This window comes from Bombus affinis, chromosome 4 (assembly GCF_024516045.1).
Source record: "Bombus affinis isolate iyBomAffi1 chromosome 4, iyBomAffi1.2, whole genome shotgun sequence".
NCBI lineage: Eukaryota > Metazoa > Arthropoda > Insecta > Hymenoptera > Apidae > Bombus > Bombus affinis.
In genome coordinates, this window is record NC_066347.1 from 6,585,917 (window position 1) to 6,604,829 (window position 18,913).

At 37.4% G+C, this 18,913-nt stretch overlaps 1 protein-coding gene and 1 long non-coding RNA gene across 5 annotated transcripts in view; both read right to left on the minus strand.

The window, feature by feature from the left end:
• The window catches only part of LOC126915693 (probable serine/threonine-protein kinase dyrk2), a 263,932-nt gene that overhangs the window by 144,994 nt on the left and 100,025 nt on the right, over positions 1-18,913 (minus strand). The window lies entirely within an intron of this gene.
• LOC126915719 (uncharacterized) overlaps positions 675-18,913 on the minus strand; it is a 30,394-nt gene continuing 12,155 nt past the window's right edge. For both annotated transcript variants that reach the window (XR_007710305.1, XR_007710306.1), the window contains exon 2: positions 675-871. This is a non-coding gene — a long non-coding RNA (uncharacterized LOC126915719). The remainder of the gene's footprint in view (positions 872-18,913) is intronic.

The window sequence follows — 18,913 nt, forward strand, 5'->3', positions numbered from 1 at the left end:
CTTGGACACCTCTATCTGCCGGTTGTTAGGATGATTCTGATGGCCCGGTACGGTCAGCTGGGCCGAGCAATTGTTGTGAAGCTTTCTAGAGGCGTTGTTCGTCTGCATAGCCATGTTGTTCGATTTCTCGTCGTTTTGCGTCGTGTTTTCCAACGTCATATCGTTCTCGTCCAAATCGACCGTGAACGCGATACGATGATGAGCCGGCAGCATTTTCACGTTCGAGCCGATCGGCGTCACCGTGGTGGCTGGATCCAGCTTCACCAGAGCTGCTTGCAATTCCAAGGCATCCATGTCTCACAATCCAGCCTTGTGATCTCTCAAACGACCGAAAAACCAAGGGAAAATAGACGAATCGATCGATCTCGAGGGGACAATCCGACGAGACGGCTCTCGCGGTCGTTCAGTTGGCTGACTTATCGTCCAGATATCGGATGACGTTGATCGGATGAAAATGCTAGTTCTTCCATTTGAGGCAATCGACGTCGAGTTTCTCAACCTTTATCTTTCACGTGCTCGTTCTTTAAAAGAACCGCTACGCCCGCGATCGTTCCTTCTTCCCTCCTTTTCACGTGGATATTTCGAGAAACGGGACGGAATCATAAAACAGCAACTTGACCCTTGAATTCTCTTCCGTCGTACATCGAATCATCACACAAATATGCCCGTGCCTATTTTTACGCTTCTGGAACGCCTTTCGATTCTCTCGCCACTCGTTCAACCAGACTACGAAGAAGAGACAGCTTCCAACAGATTCGCGTGCTTTTAGACTTTCACTTAATCACGCGACTTTCCGTTCATTCTCGATCTTCTCGAAGTACAGATTAATTTAGGAGGGTTTCGTGTTTATTCATGTTTCGAGATATACACTCTGCAAGGAAATATAAACGGCGTTTCAGACTTGTAAAGGCTTCCCTAGACTCACAGACAATGTGTCTTATGGACGTAGTCTCTTGTGTTCCACTTCAACGGAAGACAAAAGACTTGCCAATATTGACTGTTCGTGGACACATGTCCGCGGATAATTGTCTGGAAATCTGGACAAGCCTTAAACCTATCAGGATTACGAAACCACGAAGCCTAATACGTCTCGAAGCAACGTTTTGTAAGACTGCTGGGTTGTTACAGGCTTTCTGACATATCTGAGACTTCTCGAAATTATCATTGAAACTTTAAAGCTTTAAAATACCTCGAACTTTTTCGATAAAGACACAAATTCGAAGAGAAATTCAAAGGTAGAATTTTGCTTACATCGATCTACGAAGTTTCAATGTTTAAAATCTTTCTCGATAAAAATACAAATTCGCAGGAATGAAATTTCAAGATGAAATGCCACTTAGGTGGATCCACGAAGAGTTTACCTAATTTTTTCAAATTTTAATGCTTTGTAATCGATATTATCGTATCGTGTGTTAATTTTATTTGTTCATTTTTAATTGCTATTAATTAGTTCATTATTGAAAGAATCTCTCTTGAAAGGATTAAGGTAAACAAGCCAGCCAGTTTTACGAACATAATATCTAAAAATTGTTCCTCGAGTTCATACGTCATCGATCACCAATAATTTCGCGAACATCGGTTGAATTAAACAGTTTCTAGGTGCTCGTCGCAGGCTGCACGCGACTTCCACGCACCCTGAACAATAGGAACCCGAGTGGCCATCAGAGATCCGCCTCGTCATCGCGATTATGATTCCGGACAGCGCGAGATCGCGTGAAACTGCTTCGTTACGCGTCGTTGAACGATCCTCGAGATTTAACGGAGGGACCCTGTCGTATTTCATTGTTCCACCAATATTTTAGATACGCGTGAACGCTGCATCGAAATGGACGAGTTCATTCTCACTATGAAGATAAGACGCTATTAGCACGAAATAGGAAGCTACCTATTTGGTACGCGTTTAGATTTTAAAGATTGGAACACGATTGTTCGAAACGTTGTAGATATCTCGAAGAGAGTTTTTAGAAACTAGTTGAGAAATTTTGTATCGTTCAATTTAAATCTTTTGTTCAACATATTGAAGTAATATCAAGAGGACAAAAATATACTGCACGATTATTGTATATTTTACTCATGGTAATTCACGCTTATTACGAACATTATTATATTATGTGTTGATGTATGTACGAGCATACAGAGATCTTTAGTTGTATTAACGCTAGAACTACCGGCGGTAATAATACAAAATTTATACCAAATTAAAATAAAGATATGTATATATTAATAAAATGAACGACTGTGTTATGATATTTGTTCACCGATAGATCGATGGGATGAAGTTATATCGAGTGAACGTGACTGAAAGCTTCAACTGATGGAACTATGTATTTTTTACATGACTGATACAAGAAGCGATTTTACGTGATTATATGCGTGAAGATAAGAAGATAAGAATAAAATTTGGTTAATCAGGCAAGCAACAATATATACTTACTTTACGCTGATGTGAGTTGTAAACCGGGAAATTGATATAAAAGGCAGTTGCAAGCAACTGATTCGAGCTACTGGTTTTAATAATCTCATTGTATAGCCTATTTGCTTTTTCTTTAAATCGAATATTTCAAATTCTAAGTATATAATATATTGAAAATTCAATTGGAAAAATAGTAAATGGTATCAAGCAAAAAGTGAATTTATCGTAAGATTCGACGACCTTAAATTATTTTACGACGTCCTGTTTTTAGCAAGAGTAGCAAAAGAGTTTGGCTGCGATCTAATTGTTATACAACTATGCAACTTGAGTAACCAAGGCTATTACGTTTGCCAAGGCGATAATTAAGATTGTGGAACAAGTTTGTCAAGGTGATAATTAGGATATTCAAACTTTAGAAACTTCCTAATTGTACTATTATAAAAATATAAAGGAGAATTAAGATCAGCGTAACGCGTAGTATTCATAAGCTTTGAGGATAAAAATTAATAAAAAGTTCCTTAAGCTTTTGAGATAAAGTGAAAAAATTCAAATTGCAATAAAAATTCTCCATCGATATAGACCACTTTGACACTTTTAATTTTCCTAAGAAATAACGTGATTTTATTTATTCTGCAATATTTCGTTTCGAAACAAATCTAAACAAACTATCAGAATTATTCTCCGTTTGCAATTCACGAGTTTAAATAATCTACAACAACTTGCGGATGTTTATTAATTATTTATACCGCTATGATAATATAACCTGCAAACTGAAGACAAACCAAAAGTCCGAAAGAAATTCACATGTTTTATTCGAGCGCCGCATCGGATGTATTTCCGGTTTGCAACTGGAGACGTTAGCATGATTCACATCCCAGACGCTGGTCGGCACAGACAGAAGGTAGAAAATTTGCATATAACATGCTAGAGACGAGGCAGACGTCGCTGCATCTCTAACGATTCTTTTTTTATTCTACATACTGGAGATCGACTGAAACTCGAGACTTCTTTCGTCGAACGTGGGTGGATTCAGCTTATATGGCATCGCAGAAATCGCTCAGTGTCCGGAACAATCGATAAACAAGGAGTTCGTGAACCTACCAATCTTACACGATCCGTAAATATCATTAAGTTTTACGATTCCTGATTTAGCGACGGTTGGAAGCGTTTGAAGAATTCGTCTGCGGGTCACAATATTGGAAAGTACTAGTTTTCTCTTGAATTGGCTTTCTTCGTCTCTCAATCTGTAAAATTAGTTTGTTTGATAAACATTTATAGATAAAAGTGGTCAGTGAAAAAATGAAGTTCAATGACAAAGCAGCGAACTGTAATGAGATCTCTCGCAATTAAGAAGAAGTTTGTAAAACTATTTTTACCACCCATGTGTTTTCATATTTTCCTCCTTACATCTTTGAATTTGCAACCGTTTAATTGCACTCGGGAAAACCTCTCTGACTTTCAACGATTGTTAGTTAGATAAACGTAATACTACATTTTTCCAATGGAGCTAAATGTAAGACGTTGACTGTTTAGTTTCAGAGATTTCTTGTTAGCGGTTGTCACGAGATTCACTAGTCGGATAACACGAAAGCAAAAATTATAGTACCTCACGATAAGCAAACTTTCGGTATACGATTACCACGGGACACATAAAAACGAGATATTTCACGATCCACTGCCAACGTTCAATTGCCCTAACCACGTGTTAATTGTAATACGTATATGTATGTATATTTCTGCAAAACCCACGCAGTAACGAAAACTCTACAAAAAAGGAATTCTCTGGACTATCGGTGAACCGAGCAGAAACCCCTATCTGATTCGAGTTAATGTTCGAGAAGCAGTTGAAGTAAACGTACGGACGAATAAACCGAGTAGGTTTAAAGGCCCGCTTGCTCGTTCCCTATGGGGATGTTCACCGTTGTCCTTGGAAGCGAGCGGCAATTAAAAACGCCTATTCCACGGATTACCTATTCGCAAACGAGTCAGAGGCAGACGAATTTTATACCCGCTTTATAGAGCTTTACCTTGCTTTATGTTCGGTGCAGAAAGACGGCGCAGGTATTCGTGAAAGGAATTCCAAGGGCAACGGTGTCTGGGCCTCGAAAGGACGGTCAACGCACCACAGTTTCCTTTGTGCGATTCAGCCGCGTTTCTAAATCGTTTTCACAAACTGTTGAGAGAGCTGGAACGCCTAGAACGCCCACGGGAATCAGCCGTTTCTACCTTCGCCGGAGAGACATTGTACGCGCCTGGTGGAGCACGTTTTTATACTACTCGAATCGATTTCCCTCGCTCTTAGATAGGTTGAGAAGCAATACGGCTGGGGTTACAGGATTTTTTGATCTCGCCAGGTTAAGTTTGATAAATTTAATGGTAGCGAGGAAATAATCGAAACGGAACTAGGAATAGGCTAGTATTCACAATCCTGTGATATTGTGAAATAGAAAGCTACTCAAATTACTGCAAACCCTTTAAATAACAAGATTGAATATATCCTCTTAGATTGGAGAAATATACCTATCAACTGTCTAGCTAAATGTATTCCATAATGATGCAAAATCATCTCTAAAGATCATAGTTCTCTAACGACTACCGATTACCAATCTGGAGCATCGCGCAACAATTAGAGATTAGTTGTCTTCATCTTCTCCTGATTCGACTCGTTAAGCAGAATGTAAAAACGTAGTTAACCTAAGGTACAGATAAATATACCCTAGCCTACCTTCAGACAAATTAACCTAACTTGTCGCTAACGAGTGAAGCAAAAGCCAAGCATCAATCTCTCCGTTAACGCCCAAAGATGGATCACGCCCGTGTATCTGTCATTCGAGCGTGGTTACCGACCGGGAAAGAGAATCGCAGGATGTCCCCGATGACGAAGCCGAGTTGGTCGTTAAAGGTGGACACAGGCCCGGTTGAGTGGCCCGAACAAAGGATCTCGAACTGGACAATGGCTTTTTCTCGACGTTTCTGACGACCTTTGCCGCGAGAGAGGAGAGAACAGAATGTAGCAAGGGGCCACACAACACTATAGACGGCTCTTTAGCAGCCGTAATGACAACTTCTCTCGGTGTGGCGCGACTAGTCGTGGTGCGGCGGTAATTAAAGGGCGTGGAAACTAGGTAGCTCGGCGCTCGGCTACCAGGGCCACTTTTCTTTCGGCACAGATACGATGAAAAGTGAACTGTTCCACGCTCCGCTACGCTGAAAAGAACACCACGGTGTGTACAATGCCAGCTGGTAAGCACGAAAAATTTTCACTCAATAGTGAGAAACTTGGTACCGCGAAAGGATAAGCTTTGTCTCTAGAAATAATAACGCCCCGGCCGTTTGATACACCAGATTAATTAATAGGGAAACGCGCCGGTTATCGTTTTCATCGTCGTGCCTTTGTTCCACGTACGTGTTCCATATATGTTTAATACATTGAAGATCGTGAAGTTGCGTTAACACAATATGTATGTCATTTGCAACTACTTTTCCATCAATTTACGATATCGATCTCTAGCTTTTTAATATTCTAGCCGTGAAACGGAGCACCAAGGATTTGCTTAAACTGTTAGTTTGGAACAATGTTCAGCTGCTATAACATTTGCAATTTTTCTCCTCCGTATCTTTCCTGGAATTTCCGACTGCGTTACTCGGGATCAACATTAAATGTAATCTAATTACAATTTTAATTAAATGAAAACGCTAAATAATAATTAAACGCCGTCCTTCTGTAGAAACAGGTTTAATATCTCTGCATATTCAATTACGTTATTTTTCAATTTTCATTTATATATTCTTCTCAAAGAGTATTTTATATTTGCTATTATCAATATATTACAGCGATATCATTCGTGCCAGCCTTCTAAGGTTCACAGTGACACCCGGTAACGATACTTGGGGATTAATATCAGCCCCTAAGACACACAAAGCAACCAAACTAAGCCACACAAGATTCCTGTCAACATAATCTATCTCCTGTAACCTAATCAGCTAATTCGCAAACGTTTCCTCCCGACGCCAACCAAGTATCTATAACCTGGATTCGAGCATCCGAAATATCTCCGACCTTCCACCTTATCCACAAATATCAGCCTTCCACCTTCCCTTCGCAAGTTTCTATTTCTTCATTTCTTTCGCAAGAAACTACGAGCACACGTGGAGCCGCTATCTGTCCCGATATCAACATCGATAAATCGAAATGGGAACGAAGGTCCAGGATTTTCTATTAAGCCGACTGTTCGCTAGCTGCCAGACGTCAAGAGGCAGAGTTACAATTATCGAGGCCATTCGTTCGTTACGAGACGCTGGATTCTCGGTAACGACGAGAGGATACCTTCGTTTTTTCCAATTCTTTCGCCTTCTTCGATGCCTTTACTGACTGAACTGACCAGAGCTACTCTCCGCGTGGACTTTAAGTGGGGTTACCGGATGGGGGTCAGCTGTTATTGGCGTGTACCGTTCGCCACGTAAGTGCTAAGTGCGAGAGCTGCGAGGTTACCGACGAGATTACCCCTGCAACACCAATAATCGAGTAATAACGAAGTCGACCGGCTCGCTTCCTCCTGTACCCACCTATCTCGGAAGCGACGCAGATTCCACGGCAGATCGGTATCAGAGGCCGCATTGGTTCGGACCACACCGCCGGCTATAATCTGGCATATATGTGCTTCGAAATTACTCGTTACATATATATAATACTTTGAAGGGATACTCGATGAATGGGCTTTGTGGAATTGTTTAAACGTTCCTGTAGATGGTTTTAAAAAGGTGAGTAATTTGGGGGTGTTGGTGCGCTGTTACTGTTAGTGCTGTAACTTGTTGTTCGAAGCTAAGAGATGAGCCATGTAAGAGTTATGTAATACGTATATTATTGTTAAATGTATGCGGTATATTATGTATAACACTGTCTAATGTGTAATATACCGTATAATATAATACGCAGACTGAATACCTGGCTCTGATAGAGAATTTCAACAATATATAGAACTTCGAACTAACTGCTATAGTGATACGAGTTTCTCAGAAATAAAACTGATCAAGTCACTTTCCATGAGTTTCACAATTTTATCTTCATATGTGATTAGTATCGAGCTTCTCAGGAACGAGTTATCCACTTGCACGAGTCCATGTGTTTCAAGAAAATGGTATGTACATGCGATAATTTCAAGAAAATGGTGAAAAAATTCTGACATTCGATATAACGTCTGTGAGCAGTTCTAATAAAATACAACGGTACCTTGATAAAGAAATAAAGATACACAACAACAATTAATATAATAAGTACCATTACTTTTTTATTCAGATAATCTTACGCTTCGATTAGATATTCGTTAAAAATATTATATTACTGTATGTTGTAACGAATGTTATAATATCACGAAAGAAACTATACGACGTGCCTTGAATCTAAAGTTAATCGTGCGCGACGTATCGAATCACGATCGATTCACCTGACGACGTGGAGCGTTTTAACTGTAACGTCACCGGTGAACTTTCATTGTTTGTCACCGGTTACCTCAGCAATTTGTAATTTAATAATCCCTATTAATCAGCGTCAGGAGCTCGCTGTCGCGTTTCGCCGCCTCGCAGAGGCCAACCAACGGGAAAATGGCGTCGCAGCCCGTGAAGATAAAGTTGGACGCGATTCGGACACGCTGATAAGGGGTGAAACGAGCGTGGCTGTGGAAATGACGGCTCAGACGGCGATTAGCCTTCTCGAGTAGGTCGAGGGAAAGAAATTGCACAATGGGGCAGAAACGACGTAGAAACGACACGAAAAACCACTATTCTTGATAACAAACAATGGCCTTTGTTTTACTTTCTACGATGCGATTACGTTAACTGATATTTTGATGTTGTCACTGTTTGCCGGTATTAGAGGCAAGTATTTTTTACAGATCGAAACGATATTGTATAATAAAGGCAATCTATATTGGTATTAAAGGACATTTTATCACGCGAGATGGATAGCTGATTTTTTATGTAAGTTAAATTATAGGATCGTAATGTAATGTAAAACCATGGGAACAATGAAATGTATTGAATTGGAAAACTATATTGTGAAAATGAATTGTATTGAAGGTTTGACGCAACAAGCCGAGGAAGGTGATTATTTAGGGAATAAAATTATAATACTATGCGTAGAAGCAGATTTGGGGATAGAATATTTTTATGTTTCCGAACAAAAGGATTTATATCCACCAGTAATACCGAACTATATGTAGATATAGATCTAGTAAAAATATTCGAACAATAAGATTTAAGAAATTATCCAAGAATGCGAAAGCAATAATACTCATCGTTCGGAACTAGTCATTTCTCGAGACACTTTCTAAAATCCCAATCGTTCAAATAAATCCTATATAGCGCCACGTACTACGTGCTAAACGACGAAATGAAAATCACGCGAACAACTATCCATATATTCAAGGATAAAAATAAAAATTTCTTTAAAGAATAACACAATCCCATAAGAACTTTCTTCCATTCGAACAACATTCCATTCGAACAATCAATTTAAGCGTCTCTTCTATATATATATATATATCCTATCCGAGTCTCATTCCGAAGTCCTGTTAAATCCAAGCTAAGCTGAATAGCCATTACGCGAATGCTTCCGTGTTTCGTGTTCAAACAGAATGATTCCAGAAGTGCGTACGATAAAGTTATCCGGTGCTTTGTTGCTTGGCGAAATTATCGGAGATACGATGTCGTTGTCGTTGCAGACGCGTATGTGATCGTAAATCGCGCGCAACATAACCGTGTGTTTTACTCGCGACGACGACAACGATGGTCTCTACGACACGAACTTCGAGCAATACTTGCGTCGAGACATTTTCCTTGGAAAACCATGGAGAGATAGCTACAGGGGTTGAGTGGAAAAAATGAAGAGATAAAGAGACGTACGTTCCGCAAGTTACGAGACCGATGATTTTCAATATAAAGTTTAATAAAACATGTTGGTAATAAGACCCCCGAGATATAAATTTATGTTGCGAATTATTTTAATGTGTACTCTACTCTGGTTTTAGTTGTAATTAGACTGTGGATTTTTATGCGAATTCGTATTATTAAGAGGACGATTAAAGAAATGTAACCTAAATAGAGTAAAGCTTCTACCCTGAATTTTTGTTTTATATGTTTCTGCGTTTTATGTACATTTTTTAACCAGTTATTTATAACACACAAATTGACGAGTATCGTCTTCGTTTTGTAATGGCAATATCCATTCGCCTATTTCAAGTGTACCAATAATAAACGTCCCGTGATTTACTGATGGTAATGTTGGAAAGAGAAAGAACGAATGGAAGGAGAAAGAAGAGGCGATTAAAAAGAGAGACAAAGGAAACGAAGGCGAGTGAAAGAAAGGAAAAAGGCAAAGTAAAAGAAAAGGGAACAAGGACAGAGAAAGAGATGGAATGGAGATTGAGAGTTGAAATAAGGGGGAAAAAAGAGAAATAATGGACCAACTGAGAAGTAAGTGGCAGTGTAAGAAAAAAAGAGTAGGAAAATCAGAAGGAAAAGGCTGGAGAAAAAAAAATGGTGAAAAAAGAGGAAAAAATGAAGGAAGCGACAGCGACAGAGAGAAAACAGAGGAAAAAGCGAAGGCGACGAATCGTCAATTTCGTTTAGGTACATAGGTGGACGTGTGACGGAGGCGAATCGTGGCACGGACAGAGGGAAACGATGAAAAATCGTTGGACGGTAGAGCGTCACGAACGAACGCAAGAGAAAATTGTAGCATTTGCGGCACGTGAGAGGATTGCATGCAGTCCGCGTAAAAGCTGCAAGAATTATTGACTGTGTATGTGTCTATACACGGTGAGTCACCGGATACAGGAGATCAAATAGAGTAGTGTTGGATTTCAGGGCGCAAAGAAACACGTATAAGATAATTTAAATGAAATTGTAGAGAAATTATAGTGTATATATGTAGTGAATATATATAGATGTTACGTGTAGATATTTTTGCGCATAAATGGTACGGATAATTTGCTGATTATAATAATTGAGAGAGGATGCAAGAGAGGAAATTTAAATGGTTCAAAGAGAACTCTTTCTGTAAATATAACAATATATTATGCAGTTGTATAATTCTTTTAGATAGGACCGTGTAGTTACTTCCTCGTAAATTACTGCAATTTATTATTCTATGTAAAAAGGTAATGAAACCTTGAATTATTGAAAAAATAATTAGTTCGTGAGATATCTTAATTACTCTATGAATAAATAAGTTCTTTTTTATTCTCGCTAGATGTAACCATTTACAATCCTCATTCCCGTCCTTCTTTGTTTCCTATGCTGTAAAAAATAGTTTCTATTAACTCGAATAAAATAGATTATTGAACGAATGATATATTAATAAAGGAAATAATACAATACATATAATAATTACAAATGGAACTAGTATCTAAGACAAAAAATAAGACTAAAAAGAAGGTTTCTTTCTTCAGATATCCAGATCTCCAAATTATATTTTATGTTCCTTCAGATCCAAAGTTAATTAAGTTCCACGTTTCTCGTAACTCACTTCGTGTATGTGCAAACCTGTATCGAGATGAAGCACGAAGGTACTTCCCTCAGTCATGACTGACGTACCGCAAGAGATGTTAAGCTCGTGTAACGAACATCGTAACGTAAAAGTAAGAAACGCTTTTCTAAAATCCCGCTAGAAGATATTCGAACTGGTCCACGAACATTCTGCATTACGTCTGTGCTTTTCCATCTTTAGCCACCAGGCAAGGGAAAAAAGCCACGAAAGTATTGAGAAAAAAATGATTCGTGTCGTTAGAAGTCGAAATTACAGGAAAACGAGAAGCACGAAGAAACAAACACGAAGGAAAAAAGATTGGGTCGTTGACCAAGAAAAAATTTCCTTTTACCATCTTTTCCTGCCATCACTTTGAGTGTCTTCAAAGCAGCTACTACCCTTAATTTGGGAAAACATCGACTTTCGTTTTGTTTCCATGAAACTAGACAGTCTTCTCATGGGATTAATGCGTTTAATGATCAACTTGGCGTCTAATGACTTTCAGATTATCCTTAAATTAATAAAATCTATTTACTTATCATTTGATAAGTCTGTAGTATCTATAAATCTGAAGTATTAAGTTGAATCAAACATTAAAAAATTTAAGAAAAAAAGTTAATACACTAGTGCAAAAAGAAGAATATCACAAAGTGAAAAAGATCTTAAAAAATTAAAAAAATAACCTGACTCTAATATAGAAAGAAAAATAGCACGAAGTCGAACTAAAGTTAAAAGATTCAATAGCAATACATAGAAACAGCGGGATGATTCAATAAGATATTCCAACTTTTTCTATGGACTTCCAACAGTACTTGATTCAACCTGCGATAAAGAGCTACTTAATAAAATTACTTTTCTATCAAATTCCTTATCGAACTTCCATATACCGATACCTTACGCTTTCACCATACTCTTGTCCGCTAACATATGTCCGCAGAGGATCAGATAATAATCAGCCAAAGCAACATTGCTATTCGCAAATACAAATTGCCTGACCTGTGAACTTGATTTCTTATCACGTCCAGCGCAACTATTTCGAACACGGTCGCATGCATATAAATCTAAAACCTTATCAACCTTACACACACCCAGCTACATATAGCTGTACGTACGCAAGTATTCCAACACTTGCTCATTTCCCACGGGATTCGATTTAATGATATTGATTAATTCCCTCTATATAATTGTTTTATATATCGTAGAAATTCATTCAACCAACGAATACTTATCACAGGGCTAATTAAAATTTATCGATAACTTGAAAACCTTAAAATTTATAGCCTACATCGTAGATAAACAGTGTAGAATCAACGAGAATGTAGACATTATAGCTTCCATGTAGCTACTTGTAATTAACTTGTTCAATTTCTTTCTCTTTTTCTCATAAAATTAGTATACTTATAAAATTAATTTACGTATATATTACAAATTCAAACAGAATGTTTGAATATCCATCAATAGATTATGTACGTTTATGCAAATTCATATTTTCATATACACAACCAAAGGAACAAAACATAAGAAACTCGTTTCATCTCCAAAATATCATAATAAGCACTTTACGCTGAATATTTTACATATTTTTGCATATTACGCGCATTTTACATATCTTTAACATCTTTGAATTCCCCACACACGCATAAACATTCTTGATCCATTTACGAAGTACGTACGAACATACACACGTATTATGAACACAATCAGAAAAAGAGAAAGCAGCGTCACACATTCCGCAAGCCTGTGATAGGAACGCGAACTATCCGCCACCCCATTTTGCAAAAATCGCTTTATTGCGCGGAAAAGAGGTGGTATCGCGTGCACTTTATCGTGGACGCTCGTCAAGGGTGAATAGAGATAGCCTGGAAGTGTTCCCCTCTGTGGACAGAACCTCGATATTGGACAGCAGGTTGGCCTGATTTACATTGCGCAACCTGTAGAGCGCCCGATGGGAAAAATCGAAACGAGATCCGTCGAAAAACTGACCATTTTCGAGGAAACTAAATAGAACTCCAGCCACATCGAAAGAAATTTTCAGAAACTTTGCACTCCTGAGTTTTATGCGACGACAATTTTTCGGGAACTTCTCACTATCGACTTTTATGTGACAAAGATAATCTTTTCTAGTAAAATTTCAATTCTGATTTTTATACAACGACAGTATCGACTTTTCATGTTACAAAGACAATTTTCAGAAAATTGTCACTTTTGTTTGGTGTACGATAAACAATTTTTTCGATAAGAATAAATCGCGATTTCGTGTGAAGCGTGAGATATCACGAACATGTGCATGTGATACGACTTATTTCGATATTAGTTTATATGCTAATTTTTTCCATCGATCGTGAATTTAATGCCAGTGGATGGAATATCGCGTTTGCTGCATTCAACACGATTATTGGCGATTCGTGGAAGTTTTCTTTTAAGGAACTGTATTTCTCTTTTTTTCTTTTTGTTTTACCTATTACATAGTAATAGTATCTGTGGGATCTTTATTTGGAAGTTTCCTTTTACACGTGTCGATTTACGTTTTATTTGAAAAATTGCAACGTGACAAATTGTTTTTATCTTTTCTGTCGAGATGACCGATTTCTCTGTTGAAAAAACTGGTATCAGTGACGAAAAGCTTTTTTGCGATAGATAGTTTTTCAGTGTCAATTTTGTGTAAGCTTTGGGTAGAATTTCTTGTATCGGCCGAGAAAATTTTTTATCGATATCTTATATAAGTTTTATATTAGATCGATGATACTGCGATGGCGTAATCGTGAAATTTAAATATTTTAGGCAATGAGCGCAACTGATTTCGGAAATAGTTCATTTTTATTTACGATATTATCAAATATTATATATCATAATATTATATATCAAATATATCCTTCCATGAATTTATTACGGTTATTAATCCAATTAAATTCTACCTTTTTCTCCAGGAAATGAAACGCGACGAAACTTTGCTACTGTTTCGTGATCACTGTGTATATCAACATGTGACATTTTATCTATCTTTTAGTGACATTTGTGAAGGATTACGTTAAAATACAACATTATTGGTATATGTACGAATGGATTTACGAGTTTTATAGGTATATTTACCTATGATAGATAATTCCCAAAGTCTCGTGCCATGAATAGTAATTTCTCAAAGTTAGAGGATTATATTCAATTCTGCGTTTGCGTGTAAATATATGTACGTCTGTATTAAATATATTATTCATATCTTTTAAGACAAATTGCTATAAACGTAACTCGTACAAGTAATGTAGCATTAAATCAAAACTTTTCCTTCCCCTGCATTAACTATATACTATTACACGTATATCAATTACAGTGATTACGGTGATTGGAAAAGAAGCAGAATAAAACGTAATGTGTTTCAAAACGCATGTAATTATATTACGATTTTAAAGTTGAACTTAGAAACGTGGAAATATGAAAAATTTAATGCTCCTAATTATACCATAGTTTCTAAGACGATCGTAAAATCGGGGCAATAGAAAAAGAATGTACAAATATTAGAAAACGGAAAAAATTGCGTAAGCAACGTATTAATATACAAATGTATATTTGTATTATTTATTGCCTTTGTTACGTAAAACTTGATTTATTGTCATTGATAAAGGGTAAAAATCACGCGACAAATGTTTAATCACGACATTATTGATTCCTAGAAGCGGTAAGGCCGATCGCAAGGCCTGTTGGTCCCGATTCGCGAGTCACGATCGATCGATCGACGATTGAGATCAGGCCCAAGCATAAATTCACCGGCAGCCAGAGATTTGCTCGTGCATAGCCAATAAACACGCCCGGTTAATGATTTATCGCGATCTCACGACTGACGCACATATGTAGCTATATACGTACATATACATATCCGTTTTCTATCGGTGCATTCAGATCAAACTTTTATCCACGCATTGCCCGTAACAGATCGTTAGAGAGAGAAAGATAGAACACGCTTTCTTTCGCCAGAGAGAATTCTGAGTCATAGTTATGCATTCGAGTGCACCAGAAACCGAACTCACCAGCTGTGCATATCCGGAGGACTGACTGCAAGGACTGAGTTTTCGATCATTCATGTGTCCACGTAGTTCGAATGTTATGTTGCACATTGTAGATCAGAACAGAAGTTCGTTTCAAATGGTTCTAGGGTGTGTTAAATACTGAAATGCTGATATCTTTGTGAGCCATGTTGGGAAATTTAGACATTTCTGTTTGTAATAAATTATGTTAACAAACAGTGAAATGTCGATTCTCTCGTAATAAATTGCGTTTAATAAACGCAATACTGGGTTTGTAAGAAATTCTAAGGTAGCCTGCTTTTTTCTAATAGCTTGTGCGAACAATATTTGATGATGTGAAGAATTGAAATAAATGAAAGAAATGAAAAAAGAACTGTGAAATTGTTTCCTTATCGCGGTAATCTTATGCTGTTAAACTATTGGAATTTGTCAGTAGAACATATGCCAAGATCAAATATGCGATCAACCATAAAACAGATCCTAATCATCGAGTCGTTTTAGAGAATAGCGGAGCTTTAGCCGACCAATGGTAATTACTATTAATCATTTTCGCGCTGCCTGATGTGTGGTAATTAATACTAGCCGCGAGAAAGTTGCACGTTTCGCTATCTACTGCGAACGAATATGAAGAAGACGACGAAGACGACGAAGACCACGACGATAATGATGATGATAATGACGATGGTGCACCTCGTTGACTCTTCCTGGGTTGAAGGGCTCGTTTTTGTTTTCCAACCTGCGGACTATCCTGACCTATGACCAGAATCGTTCCTGCGCGTGAATATCCTATGTGTTAAATGCAAATAGACAATTTTGTCTATAATTAGTTAGTAATATATTTTGTCCCATTTTTTATCATTCTTTCTCGTCACTAAATCTTAACTTTTGCATTTCCATTTTATAAGATTAACGTAGCAACGGATTTAGAATAAGAGCATTTTAGACTTTTCAAGGAACCGCGCTACTTATGGTACGACCTGATCCGAGGCAAAAGTTTTTGAAATACTACCGTTAGCTATAGATCCCTTATGTAAGATTTCAAGCGATAAAGAACCACTTTTTATGTTCATAAACTAAAACAAAGTTGTGCATCGTATTACATCGAAAAAATAGTAAAACAATAAATCCCATGTAGAGCGGAAAATCAGGTTGGCGAAAATATCCTGTGCGAATTTCAAAGAAGAAGACTGCGAAGGAATACAACCTGATTCCTTGCAGAAACCAGTTGACTTTGAACCAGTGAAACGAGAATTGTTTGCGCTCGAGGTTTCAAAGCAGCAGGATCTGCCTTACACCAACACAATAGTTTCAATTGAAACGGTTTGACCGAGCAAACTCCGTGTCTACAAAAGCTTGTGAAACTACTCTATAGCACGACAGAGAATTTTGAGTTTCAATAAGTCGATATAACCGCTAGTTAATGGGAAATAATGTAGCGCTGGAGGTAACAAGTTTTGCCAACATACGAAGTTCAAAAGAGGTCGAGAGATCATTAGAATTTCATAAAAGAGGATCAGTAGATGGAGAAACGAAGGACGCTTTAATATTACACGTCTCGTTATCTTCTTCCCCTTTGGTTTTTAACGCGCGAGTTCAATACGAATTCCTTTAATTTTATTTTAATCCCTTCGCAGACGAATTTTGTTAGAATCGAAAAAAGATTATTCTCTATTTTTCTCAAAATAATGAGCTCACGCGTATATGACGATTGAGCGTTAAAATTGATTATTCGTAGTCGTTAATGATTCGGTACACTCGGAGATATTTTATCGCAACAATTTTCGTCGTATCTTTTCGAATCCGGTTCCTCCGTATTCCTCGAAAAGCTAAATTATATTTTACTTCGTTTGGTTTTTTGAAAAACTTTCGTTCCAATATGTATATTACACGTATTACGTGCAAAACTGTACATTTTTATATAAAATTCTTGTGCTCCTGAGTTACGTGACCCGCACGGAATATGTTAAAGCATAATATACTATCTACTGATGCAAATGTTTATTTGCAACTATTTCATCGGAGTTTATACCGAGCTGTCGCGATAAACTCATTCGAGTTGCGTTCAGTAGTTTCCAGCAGACATTTCAAGTTTCAGATATAGGTTTGATGCTCGCTTACGTGCGATCTGTTGCCATACGAATATTTACGAGACTACGCGAATTCAAAGCGTATTCTCCGATTAGCGGACTTTTACGCGAAACTAAGATCATACTTTCCTGATAAACATATTCCGCAGCTGCAGTGAGTAACATAGCAATATCTCTAAAGAATATTATCTCAATTTTTTCCCCACCCATCCTATTTTGTACGATACTATAAATTTCCCTGTGAAGCACCTTCTTTGGTTCAGTTATGCTACTCACTCTACGTATCACGTTGCATTGAAAGTGAGAATATTACTCTCGACGGTAAAAGCGAGCGATTATATTGCTGTGACGATGAAGTTTACGCGGTCAACGAAACAACCTGAACCATCTGATACACTGTTCCCATTATCCAGTATTATGGATCGTTAAATCGAACCTATATCTTTCTATGAATCGTATGGAAGTCTGCCTGTCGGTCCATTAGACCGCCATTGTGACGATCTTGCAGCCATTTAATGGACTTTGACGCAAAAGAAAACTTTATCAACCCCATAGCGCTAAATATTCTGGACAGAAGAAAAGAACGAAGGTACATTTCGCGATAACGGCAGGCTTCTAGTTCTTGTTAACAATCTTCCACGAGCAGACGTATCTACATAGAATGGTCGTTTCACTGCTGTGCAACCGGACTAAACTTGTAGAATAAAACGAAACGTGCAAGCTAAATAAGTTTCGTTATTTTATCCATAGTCAATTTTCTGTTTAGCTTCTTCGCAGCTCGGAATATCTTTAACATACTCTCATTGGTGACTGAATTTTTAGTAATTCTCTATATTACTTCTTTATAAGCAAAAAGGAACTATTATTGATTACAGACTTTGTTATTCTTGTTGTTAATAAAATAGACGCCCGATTCGATGATTAATACTTGCGAGTAACTAGTATGTAATGTGTATTTAAACGTATTTTACATAGATAATGATAATTACAGTACGATGAGAATGAAGGACATACAAGTACAATCGCGTTGTTTGCCTGAATAAAAATTAACTACTTAACTCTACTGCAAGCAATATTTTTAGTGACTGCTAGTCGCAGTATTCGAAGAATCATAGATAATAGTATTACTCCCAAGAAGAATAAAAGAAAAGGTTGGAACAACGTCTCCCGACATAAACGTCGCTTCAGAGTTCAGATAAAGAATATCTGATTACGAAATTGTCTGTGGTAAACAATTTACGAAAGTATATATAATCAAGGTGTTTTGTACAAGGAATCGATGAACCGTGACAAAATCGCATATTCCATGTAGAATGCATAGTAACACGTAGGCGTACTGAATTCAGGACGCAAAACGAGCGAGAAAAGTTCGCGTAAATATACGTTCTACTTTGTTACAGATCAAAGTTGCACGATGTGCTCGTTGTTTTTCGAAAACTACGCCTAAATAACACCTTTCTGTTTCGCGATCAGATAAAAGCTTCCAAGTATTTTATCGAAAGCTTTCTATCTATTCAGTTGGCCGAACATTGTTATCGAACATTATTAAATCAAATATTAGCGTTTATTAGTACACGAATTCCATTACACTAACTTAATTAATCGTTTCGAACTAAAATCCGAAAGTAGTTGTATTGATTCTTCAAGCGTATATTTTATTTTTCTACAAGTGTCTGAACATTTATGGACGAGAGTGAACGTAAGCAATATTTGCACTCATTCTTTATAATAATCTATATTGTTTCATATTATATAAAGAAAGGGAAGAATATCTGCAAGTCTTTCGTTTATAGTTAAAATTTTTTGTCAGACCAAGTCTATCTATGTATATTACTTGGAAGCCCTTTTTCCAAACTAGTATTATCCACACACA